This window comes from Zophobas morio, unplaced genomic scaffold, assembly GCF_036711695.1.
Source record: "Zophobas morio isolate AGI-343-1 ecotype UQ-CSIRO unplaced genomic scaffold, CSIRO_AGI_Zmor_V1 ptg000006l, whole genome shotgun sequence".
Lineage (NCBI taxonomy): Eukaryota > Metazoa > Arthropoda > Insecta > Coleoptera > Tenebrionidae > Zophobas > Zophobas morio.
The window spans coordinates 10,197,229-10,209,436 of record NW_026972111.1 but is presented as its reverse complement, the minus strand read 5'-3'; the positions used below and the strand labels follow the sequence as shown (position 1 = coordinate 10,209,436).

At 38.5% G+C, this 12,208-nt stretch overlaps 1 protein-coding gene across 1 annotated transcript in view; it reads left to right on the top strand.

Annotated features, from left to right (window-relative positions):
• Positions 1 to 12,208, top strand: part of LOC135123821 (uncharacterized) — a 183,826-nt gene that overhangs the window by 122,640 nt on the left and 48,978 nt on the right. The window lies entirely within an intron of this gene.

Genomic DNA, 12,208 nt, shown 5'->3' with positions numbered 1-12,208 from the left:
CTACACACACATCCTAGAGCAAAAGTTGTGCTGCTGTTAGCCACTTTTAAGAAGAGAGAATCAATACCACCAGTGTTTCCAGTAAGGGGCGTAATCGTGAAATTCTCGAGGACCAAATCAGAAATGTAGGCACAAACTCCGCCACCCCTTCCAACCCGATCCGATCGAAAAATGGTATATCCATCGAGAGATATTAACGCATCAGTTATAAAAGAAGTCAACCATTATAATCGTTGGTTTATATATGTCAACAAAAGCACAAAAATCGTCAAACTTTGCCATCAAAGATGCCACATTATTCTAGGCAACAATGCTGACAAAGTAATCGGACAAAGAATTATTATCCATGAGAGGATTAAAATTGAGCATGTAGAGAAAAAGAAAAAGAGAAAAAGACGCAAAGAGAAAAAAAAAAAGCTTTGATGCTATTTATCAAGTGCGTTTATTTGTCAGTACCAACCGATTCGTCTTGCAAAGCTGACAAATCGGGAACCAGATCGTCAGCATTTTTCTCTTTTGCCATTGCTTTTTTAATTTTTCTCTGCACCTTCTTACACCTATTTTTAATGCTTTTTTGATGAATGATAGGATAAACGTCGTACAATAAAGTGAGCACCCCATTAATATCTTTTGTATATGAACGCGTTAGTTTTAAAATGTCACCATCACCTACTGCTTTCTCCATGAACTCCACGAATGTGTCAAAGCTCAATGGGTACTGATCCGTGTTATCAATTAAATTTTTAGCTGGGGCAAGTAGCTCAGAAATAGGAGTTAGACTTTCACAAGAGTTGCTAGGTCTAATTTTTTTTGGTCTACGATCATCATCACCAGGAGTACCTCTAATAAGATCCAGACGAGAAATGCCCGAAGAAGAGTCATCATCGTCTATATGCCTTTTTCCAGAAACATCTTGCGCATTGGCCTCAGCCTCAGGACTACGAGAAGTGGCCTGCGGTGCCGGGCAGTCACTAGCGAAGTGTCCAGTCATTTTACATTTAAAACTAATGTCATCAAATGTCAAAAATTTGCGATAGTTGGTATTTTCATATTTCAAAACCATTGATTCTGGAAGATTTATTTTGTCATCTGGTTGAACATGAATTTGTCGTCGAAAACTCATGACGTGAGCATATTGATCGCTTTGGATGCCGGCTCTAAGAAAAGACATTGGAGATAACGTTGTAAAACCAAGAGCTTTAATCTTGTTAACGAAAACATCATGAGGGATCGAAGGACAAACGTTTGATAGAATAATTCGTCGCGAAGGAGTTAACAACCGACGGAGACTAACTTCTATACCATTAATGAGAATACTGGAAAACCGGGAATGCAGACCCGACCTTTTGAAATTCTAGAAACAAATAGAACATTTTTTGGTGCAACAATAATCACCTATTGCTGCTACATAGTCCATTAGAACAAGATCATCGACAGCGGTAAAAACTATCGCTTGATCCTGTTTTGGAAAATTTGTTACCTGAGAAGCGATATTTGTTGCGTTGTCCTATTCTTTTTGCGCTTCTTTATAATAGGTATGCATATAACCCATCAATTGTATTTTCGTCAGACTGTGACAAATTATTATTAATTTATTTCTTCACTGTCGTTATCACTTACTTCAAAATAACAGTTATGACAAACAAATAAATCGTCATCAGTTGGTATGTTTTTTCGTGGTGTTTTGGGAAACAGTTTCTACAGTCATCGCATTTCATTCGTCGTTATATCACCCTGACTGATTAGTTTTAGTCTTTTTCCTTTTATGCCATTTTCTGAGTTTTTTGTTCTTCTCTTTCTTCTTTTTGCTTCTCCTCTTGCTCTTGATCTCTAGCTTTTTCCTGAACATTTCTTGGTTTAGTTCGGAAGTAATCGCATATGGAAACCTTTCTGCATTGCGTTTACCTTTTCTAAATGGTGCGCTGGGGGACGTTAAGTATTTCCCTAATAATGTGTCGTCGACAGTAACTCTACTTGTGCTTAGTTGAAAGTTGGAATCATTTTCGTTGTCATTCCTTGTTGCGGCCTCGATGTGCAGATTTTTAATAGGAGACTTTATGACGATGTGTTGTATAATATTGACTTGCGGTTCAGCTATAGTTTTATTTGTTGACTTCTCATTATTTTCAGTTTTGTTTTGAAAAAATCTCCAAACGTTAAATAATAATTTAAAATAGTCGCGTTCACCACTTAATTCAACATCATGATTGAACTTCTTAAATAAATTAATGTTTTCTTCGCCCATTATTTGAGAGAAAGTTTTAAAATCTAAACTCCGAGACTGTTTTGGGTTTTCCTCATATTCTGCCAAATCTTGGCCTAAACATTTTGTGTAGTCACTTGCATTTGGGTTGAACGGAAATATTGTAGTTACTTCGAAACCATTTATGATTGTTTCTTTTTTAGTGCTTAAAGTCATTGATTTTTCTAATAGTGGGGCAAATGACGCTTTATTTAGAATTTTTTGAGGATATTCTTCCTCCCACTCTCGTACCACGTTACGCCATGCTCCTTTAAGCGGCCGAAAAATGGAAACGTCACACGGTTGCAAAATTCTGGTCGCATTTGGGTATAGTGCAATTATTTCTATGTTTAGTTTGTTGCATTAAATCCTTAGTTGATAGTTTAAGTGGATCCTATGGCCATCAAGAAATAAAACTGCTGGGAAGCTTTCTATAAAAGGATAAAACACATTTGCTATGCATTGGTAGACGGTTTCAGAAGTCATCCACCCGTTATCACTTGTTCCTCTCGCTCTAGAAGATTTTCTTCTTCAAACGTTAATACTGGGGAAGGACCAAAAATATCTTTATGTCCAGGACGTTTCAATTTAAATTTTATAATAGATTCAGGAATTCCGTATTTTTTTGCAGCACTTCTACGAGTATATGATTCTGACCCATTATTTATATCCTTGATGGCTTCATCAAGTTTTGACTTGTCATATATTTTTATTTTGGGCATTTTTTTTCCTTTCAAAAAACTGCAGCAAATTAATCGAGTTATTGGACAGTCTCTTTCATTTATTGGCCACCTGTCCAATAACTATTTAGATTTTATAGAAATTAATAAAAACGTAAAATTGTTATTATTGTGCAATTTTAAATCAAAACGTTCAACTTTAGCACCTCGTAACAAAACCCTAAGAAAACTGCCTGTGACAATATCTTACAAACTTCTTCCCGCGTAAACATACGATTGATAATTGAAATCTCCAATGTCAACCTGTTTTCAATTAAAGCAAAAATCACCCTCGCCACCTAACGAAAGAAATTCGAATAAATTGAAATAGAAACCTTACGGTTCTGCCCTAAATTTGTAATGTCTAATAACTGTCAGGTGTCCAATAACTGGCGTTTTACCCTATTATCTAAATCTTCTCCTATTTCCTCACCAATCGATGCAAAATCATCATCCAACTGCAGGTTCTCAATTAAATCTAAAAAAACTAAAACAGCACGGCTGCCGTGGCATTAATTAAACTGTTGAAAGAAATATTTGTAAGATTTGGGGCTCCAGCTTAATGACAATGGAACTCAATTTATAAGTGACCAATTTAATCAGATGTGTCAGGAATATGGAATCCAGCATATGCAAACGGCTCCTTACTCACCACAAAGCAATGGCCAAGCGCTTTGTGGACGCATGTAAAAGGGCTCTAAAGAAGTTACGAAACGAAGAAGACATATTTGAAGCACGCCAAACATATTTATGGAGCTACAGATCAACCCCCATGAAAGGAAGGAAAACAGCGCCAGCAGAAGAAATGCTTGGAAGAAAAATAAGGATTCAAATGGACTTAACTTCACCAATCCAATCCCTAGAGAAAAATAACTGTGAACAAAGGGGTGGGAAGTTACGGCCATACAAACCAAATGACGAGGTTTATGCGAAGATTCACAAGGGGAACGGATGGACTTGGGCAAAAGGTGCTGTGATTGAACGAATCAGTAGAGTAATGTATAATGTACTGTAAGCTGGTACTGATCAAGGAAACGAGAAACAAGCACAGAAAAGATGTCGAAATAAACCAAAATCAGATGAAGATATACGGGTTGAAATTTTATAAAAGAAAAGATGTAACTTACTAACTCCCACAATAAAATGACATGAAGAAAAGCATCCTGATGTAATCAAACTAAAAAGTCCATTACATTTTTTTCAAAAATACTTTACAGAAGACTTGTTCCAGCTTAACAGCTGATAACACAAACTGTATGCAGTTCAAAAGCAAGCGAAATTCCTACTCACAACAGCTGAAGAAATCAAGACGTTTGTAGGGAGACACATCGTGAAAGAATAAAGTGCTATTGGCAACCACAGCTGAATACACCGATAATTTCAAACAGTATGGCAATCAACACATTCATTTTGTAAATATTGAACAAAAACCTAATAATGACGATAAGCTAATAGGAAAATTAGGCTCTTATATGACACAATAAGGAAAATATGTTTCGATCTGCCACTTGAAACCCATCTATGATTTCTTTCAACGGTAGTTTGAACATCAAATAATACATAAAAAACAAGCCGACGAAATGGGGAATAAAATTTTTGGCGCTATGTGGACCGAGTGGAATGTTACATTTTCATTAGTATAGTGTTCTCCGCAAATATCGAATTATTACACACCCACGATTTGTACAAACATAGAATATTTATTTGGAGGAACAATTACAAAACGTTTTCTTAAGTGTCTATTCTTAACCTAATTTCTAACTCTTGGCGCGCTGTCATTCTCCACGCAAATTTGGAGTTTTTGTCTTCCCTGTGTTGCCACTGCCAACCTAACTACAATACACTACAATAAATCTACCAAGGTTCTATACAGGGTGTTAGGGAATGCTTGCAACAAAATTTGAAGGTAGGCTCCTGAAGAAGAGAACAACAAAAAATGCTAGTAACACTTTTTTCAAAGGTTAATAGTTTTTTTCTAAAAAGCGTATCGAAAAATCAGTCCCCACATTTTGAGAACTGCCGACGTTGTCTTTTTTTTCTAAGGTAGTTGTGAAAATTCTGGAACTAAGATGATTATTTCCTTAGAAACGATTAAATCTAATTTGTCAAAAATTGACAAAAATGTCACATTTACATCAATACAATAAACACCTTTGAGTTTTAAAATGTTTGATTCGGACGTTTAACGAAATAGACGCGGTTCCGACACGCTAATAAGGGTACCAACGTGGTTGTTAACGGAAATTTCAGAAAACACCACAAACGGCCTCTGAAAACCTGCAGTGATACCAGAAAGAGGGGGTTTTGCGTTTTTCCCCTGAAAAAAATCCCGAAGGAAAACAATAGAAAGATTAGGAAAATCTATCTTTCAGCAGTGTGGTAAATGAAATGTTGAAATAGTTCGTCAACTCAAGCGCAATAGCGCTCCCAGTTGATCTAATACTACGGCAAAAAGGGACAACTCATGGCACCCAACCTCGTGATAAAACTTTTCATCCTCGTCACTACCCTTCGACTTGATTAGTACAGACCCCTGTTGTTCGATCTTGAAAAAAGCAGCTATGGTTAACTGTTTGATGAACAAATGAGGACGCTCCACCCAAGATTCGGAGGAGTCTGTAGGACCTAAGTTCGTCGGTCCATATTTCCGAGTCCGGTCTGATCACTCGCCTAATGTGGTCCATTAATGTAGCAGCGGAACGGTTGGGAATGTAGGACAACTAACTCCGCTTGTTGATCGTTCGTATACCACTCGTTATGAAAATTGCAACAAAATAATTTGCCGCTTGTAGGTAAAAATTCGAACTTACACAATGTACATGAGGCTCCTGGGCAAGAACAAGATGAGCAAACAATCCCGGCGCAAGCCGTGTACGCGAAAGTGAACCGTAGCAAGGAACACTTACTACTGAAATGACAGAAAAACTCATTTTATACGCACTTTCATTTGCCCTTTGTACGATAACTGTCGGGTTTCCTGCCAATTCCCTCATCTTAAACTGTGTTTAGTATCCCCTTTGCAATGGAAGTGATTTCATTATTGATAATAAAAAGGTACCCTTAGAGTACCGAAATCATAGAACGCTTAAGGTATTTTCTTTGTTACTTCTTAATGGTTAACCATATACTAAATGTTCTTGTTTTAAGAATTTTTTTAATATTAGGAAATAAAAAAAGATCCTAGAAATAGTCTAAGCAGTTGAAATATTCTCAAAAATCAGGTAAAAATTGGTGTTAAACACTGCTTAGCACTCCAACGTCCAACATTATCTTTTTATTTTTCGATTGTCCAGCAATTATCTTTTCTTAATAAATTTATATTCTACTTTTGCTTTGCGGAAAAAGGTAGAACACATAGTTTCAACAAATACAAGAAATATATTGTATAAGTTAAAAACTTTGTTCAAAATCTTCCAACGATTTTAAAATTTAAGCCAATTTGTTAAATACAATTTTCAACACAAAGAAAAATAACCTTTAATTATAATAAACAAACAAAACGAATAAGCGAAAATAAAAACAAAAAACGCAAAAACAAAACAAGAAAATTAAAGCAGATGTTGGAAGTGAGCACCATTTGCACGAATACAAGCTTCTGCTCTCCTGAGTAATGAGTTACTGACTCTATTTAATTCTTCAGGATCGTTTCGAATCCGTTCTGCGGCCATCATAACTCTTGCTTCTAAATCTTCTAAATTATTAACTGGAGTTCGATAAACAATTGATTTCATATAACCCCATAAGTAGTAATCACAACTGTTAAGATCGGGAGAACGGGGTGGCCAAGCGATGGGTCCACCTCTTCCAATCCATCTCTCACCAAAAACATTCGTCAGGAATTGTCGCACTTGTAAACTAAAATGCGCAGGAGCACCATCGTGCATAAAGTACATCCTTCGTCGAATGTCTAAAGGTACATCTTCCAATAACAATGGCAAATGTGTTTCCAAAAAATGAAAGTAATTGTCTCCGTTCAGTCTTTCCGGTAGAACATATGGTCCTATCATTTGATTACCTATTACTCCGGCCCAAATGTTTAATGAAAAACGTTGTTGAAAGTGCGTCTCGTAAATCGCGTGAGGATTGGCATCTGCCCAGCGGTGAGTATTATGAAAATTAAGTATTCCATCCCTAGTAAAACAGCATTCATCTGTCATCAGTATGGAAGAAAGAAATCCGGGAGTTTTATTATTGCTGTTCACTATCCATCGGCAAAAGTTTTGTCTAGGAATGAAATCGTTCGGACTTAAACTCTGGACCCGCTGGAGGTGGTACGGGTACAAAAGAGATTCTCGTAGCGGTCTCCACACAGTCCAGTGACTAACACCTACTTCTCGAGCAATTTCACGCGTACTAGCTGACGGGTCTTCTTCAACACGATTGATAATGTGCTCTTCAATGTTGACCATATCTGGATCTCGACCTCGTCCAATCTTCTGATTTTTAGGTAAAACTGATCCTGTCTCCCGCAACCTTCTATCCACGGCTGAAAAGGTTTCGCGATACGGTTGTCGACGCCCAGGAAAACGCTCAGCATACCGTCTTGCTGCAGCTCTAGCATTGCCTCCACACTCCCCATAAACAAAATGCATGTCTACATATTCTTCTATGCTGTATTCTGGCATTTTTTCTCAATGAGTATTACTGACAATGACAGTTATAAATCTAACAATAATATTTGAAACAATTTGAACAATGTTCGTGTATCTCGGTAACTAAGCAACCATGCTTTTTTTTAACGATTCCCTTGATAGATAGAAAGCAGATTGCCATTCCTAATTCGTTGCTAAGTAACAATAGAAATTTTAATAATGGAACGTATTATTGAAAAATTGGCCTCCATGCAGTTCCAAAACGGTGTGATACTTATTTTTAAGGCGATTTAAAAGAAAAACTATACATTTTTGAAAAAAGTTGTACATAGATTTTAGATTCCTTTTTTTGTAATGCCTTTGCTCTGAAAGTTTGTTGCAAGCATTTCCTAACACCCTGTATACAACAGAACTGAAGCCTGATCAAGTAGAAGTCTAGGAACTCGGTGGTGCGGTAGTAACAATATTAGCGAGCCGAATTTTCGTTTATATTACAATTACTTTTCTAATTACAATGTGTTACATTATCTGAGCAATAAATTTATTTATGCTTCTGGTACGGCTCGAATAGAACAATTATCTTTATTTAAAAATGTTAAGGACACGTTGCAAAGAACTTAGTGATCATCTCTATACTTTGTATATGGATAAGTTAATAACTCGATTATAAGTAATCCTCAGTTCTTTTGGGAAATTTGTTCGTGATAGAAAAAAATCTAATTTCATTCTTAATGAGATGACTTTCGAGAATGAAACAGTTAGTGATGGGAAACAAATTGCTGACCTCTGCGAAATATTTCTCTTCTGTCTATGTTGTTGACGACTACAGTAATATCACATGTACATTTGACTCATCAGCTTCTCAAGTGAATGATTCTGGTTTGACAGTTAGGGTTTCGGATGTTTTTGAGCATATTTCTAATTTACAAATTTCGTGTAACGCTGGCCTAGTTGGTGTTCCAAGTATTGTCGTCAAGAAGTGTAAATTTTCGCTTTGTTTGCCATTATTTTTGTTATTTAAAGAATCTTTGGATAATGGTTCTTTTCCAAAATTATAGGAAAATAGTGTTATTGTTCATGTACTTAAGTTTGGCCTTCGTAACATTGACGCAAAGTCTTGGTGGAATCTCTCCCCGTGCTCATCGCTGACAGCACCACAATTGTCTGGGAAAAAAATCTAGGTGCGAATGTAGAAAGTGAACTTTTAAAGGCATATTGCAACCTAGATTTTTATATGCAGTTAACAAATTTTGCACTGTCTTTATAATTCTCAGCTCGGTGGTTTCCAAGAAAATTCGCTGCAACTTCTTTAAAGGCAGTCCATGCAGTTTTTTCGTTGCCAGTAATGATGTTCTCAAAATACTTATCTTTGATGAGTTCTCTAATTTGAGGACCTATAAAGATGCCTTCTTTCATTTTCGCCTCACTAATCATTGGAAATTTTTCTTTGATATATTTAAATGCATTTCCCTCACGATCCAAAGCTTTTACAAAATTTTTCATTACTTAAGCCCAATTTAATATGTAAGGGAGACAAATAAATCTTATTGGAATCTACTAGCGGATCAAATTTAACGTTTTTGATTCCAGGTTTTAGTTCTTCCCGTAGTGGCCAGTTCTTTTTTGCATAGTGCAATTTCTTATCCCTGCTATCCCATTCACACAGGAAGCAGCAAAATTTTGTATACCCTAACTGAAGTCCAAGCAGAAGTGCAACTACTTTCAAATCTCCGCAAAGATGTGTGGGGTTGATGTTGGTCAGGACTCAATAACTCTCAATCCCCAACAATTAACAATTTATTCACAAAGGTTCACACAAGAGAAAATACAAAGCAGTGTTCATGTCAGAGCGAGACTCTCAGGTAAGTTCCCCATGAACGCGTATTTGCGAAGTGCGAATGTCGCGTATCTCCATTCGACCAATGAAATCCAAGAAAATTTTCTACGCGCGTATCCAAGGTCACTTCGCTTCGAGTTGATTTTACTTTAACTTTTACGCGTAGAAAAGAGGTGCTACGGCGGTCAAATTCGAATGGTTTGCAAACATAACCTCAAATATTTTTCCGGATCAGAATCTCTCATTGTGTGTGACAAATTTGCACTGGCCCCTTGCAATAATCGGTTTGTTACAGTAAAAATAGGTCGCACCCAAAACTGTCTTTCATTCTATTAGCTTGTTTTTCCCCAAATTTAGAAAAACACAGCGTCCAAAACAAATTCTTTATTCGCAGATCCTTTACAACGTATCTCGTACAAGCTCAGCTACTGAATGACGCCTCCACCAGTCCGTGGTAGTTTCCTTGCATGCCTCTTGACCTCGCACCGCTTCTCATATTCCCAATCGCACGATGCTCAGCACAAGCTCAGCCTTGAGTCGCGACATCCAGCATAAGCGGCGCTAACAATTCGCTTTCTTTGCTTCCAGATACAAGGCGTACACTTTAATAATTTTTTTTCGTAATGCTATCTTCCTTACTTTATTTTTCCTTTTTCGGTATATAAAACATAATTTCGTGATGAGTTCTTGACACAGCTCTACTGCTACTTTCTTATTATATTTCCCCATTTCGAATTACATATGAAAGTAATGACAGATCTGATGACAACTTGGTTATATTTTGAGGTTATATTAACTTATATTTTATGCTACGCCTTTACGCGTTTTACGTTTATACGCACGCAATGGGGAAGCTATGTTTAAATGCAAGCTTGCGAATGCCAACGATACGCGTACGCAGATTCGCAAAAACGCGTAGATGGGGAAGCGGCCTCAGAAGTACTAATTCTCACTAGCCCTCTCGTGGGGGGAAACGCCGCGGTCAGGTCTACATAGATGGCGCCACATCACTCCTTCCCCAGTGAGAGGGTTGCGAACACTCGAGCGATTAGAAAGTTTTTACAATTATTTATGTACAATGAGTTATAAGCATTATATTTTAGTGAAATTGGACGAAATCTTTGTAGCGCGACGGAAATCTGACGCGTCTCCCTGATCGGGCGGTCTGCTCGCTTCGTGCTTGTTGGTTGGGCGCGACTGTCTCGGCGCCAGAATTGGAATCGTCACTAGGGACTTCATCTGGTGGGTTGGCGGTACGGTTGGTACTCGTGCATGGAGTGAAATCTGTCATTCTTTCGACGTATGCGGGTTTTAACCTATCAACGGATACGTTTGCAGCCCTACCTTAATTAGCAAGGTGAAAAACTTGTCGTGGCGTTCTAGCACTTTGAAAGGACCTTCATATGGGGGCTGAAGTGGTTTCCGTATGAGATCCACTCTCACAAACACAAACTCTGATTGCTGCAAGTTGTTTGGCATATGGACGTAGGGCTTGTTGTGGTGCCGTGCTGCTGGGTATTTTAGGCACTGCATTCGGGCTTTCAACTGCTCCACGAACTGGTTTGTCAGCGGGGGCAGTGTCTGTGGGTTCGACGTTGCTGCCTCAAACATGTCGCCTGGAAGCCGGAGAGACGTACCGTAAACTAAGTCGGCTGCAGATGTATTGATGTCTTCTTTTAGCGTTGTTCTTAGGCCTAATAAGACTAGAGGTAGGGCGTCAGTCCACTTGCTATCGTGGCACATGAGAGATGTCTTCAGTGACCGATGGAAACGTTCAACTAGACCATTACTCGGTGGGTGGTAGGCTGTGGTTTTAATGTGGTGTGTGCCTAGCATCTGTGTCAGGGATGAAAACAGTGATGACTGGAATTGGGTACCTCTATCTGTAGTTATTTTGGCTGGTGTTCCGAAACGACAAATCCATGTGTTGACAAATGCTTTAGCGCATGTTTCAGCTGTAATATCTTGAATCGGCGTTGCCTCTGGCCATCGTGTGAATCTATCAATTAGGGTTAGCAAGTACTCCTTCCCATTTGCTGAGGGTAGTGGCCCTACAATATCCAAGTGCACATGGGAAAATCTGGCATCCGGGTTTGCGAACGTGCCAACTGGTGCATGGGTGTGTTTGTGCACTTTGGCCTTCTGACATTTTAGGCATTCTCTTACCCATGTTGCTATGTTTTTCCGCATGGAGGGCCAGAAGTATTTCTTCGAAATCTGTTTAGTGGAGGATTTCACTCCAGGGTGTGCTACTTGGTGGATGGTGTCGAAAATGTGTCTTCGGAACGTTTTTGGAACGTAGAGTCTGTTGCCGTGGTTGGATTCATACCAGAGTGGTTCGTCTATGACAGGTGCTGTAATGGTGATGAACGCGAACTTGCTCTGCTTTTTTAGCTCTTGCAATTCTGTGTCTTCCTTTTGTGCTTTAGCTAGTTGTGCGAGAGAGAACTCTGAACGTGTAATTGCGCTGATTCTTGATAGTGCGTCGGCTGGAATATTGTTCGAGCCGTGAATGTGTCTGATATCGGTGGTGAACTGTGAGATTAAGTCCAGGTGTCGACACTGTCTAGGCGAGCATTTTTCAGGTTTTTGTTGGAAGGCGTACGTGAGTGGTTTGTGATCGGTATAGATTACAAAGTGTCTACCTTCTAGAAAGTGTTTAAAATGTATCACGCTTTTATAGATCGCTAGGAGCTCCCTGTCATAGGCGCTGTACTTCCTTTCAGCGGCTGTCAATTTCGATGAGAAAAATGCGAGGGGCTTTTGAGACGATTCTTCCAACTGCTGTAACACTCCTCCGATGGCCTCAGCTGAAGCA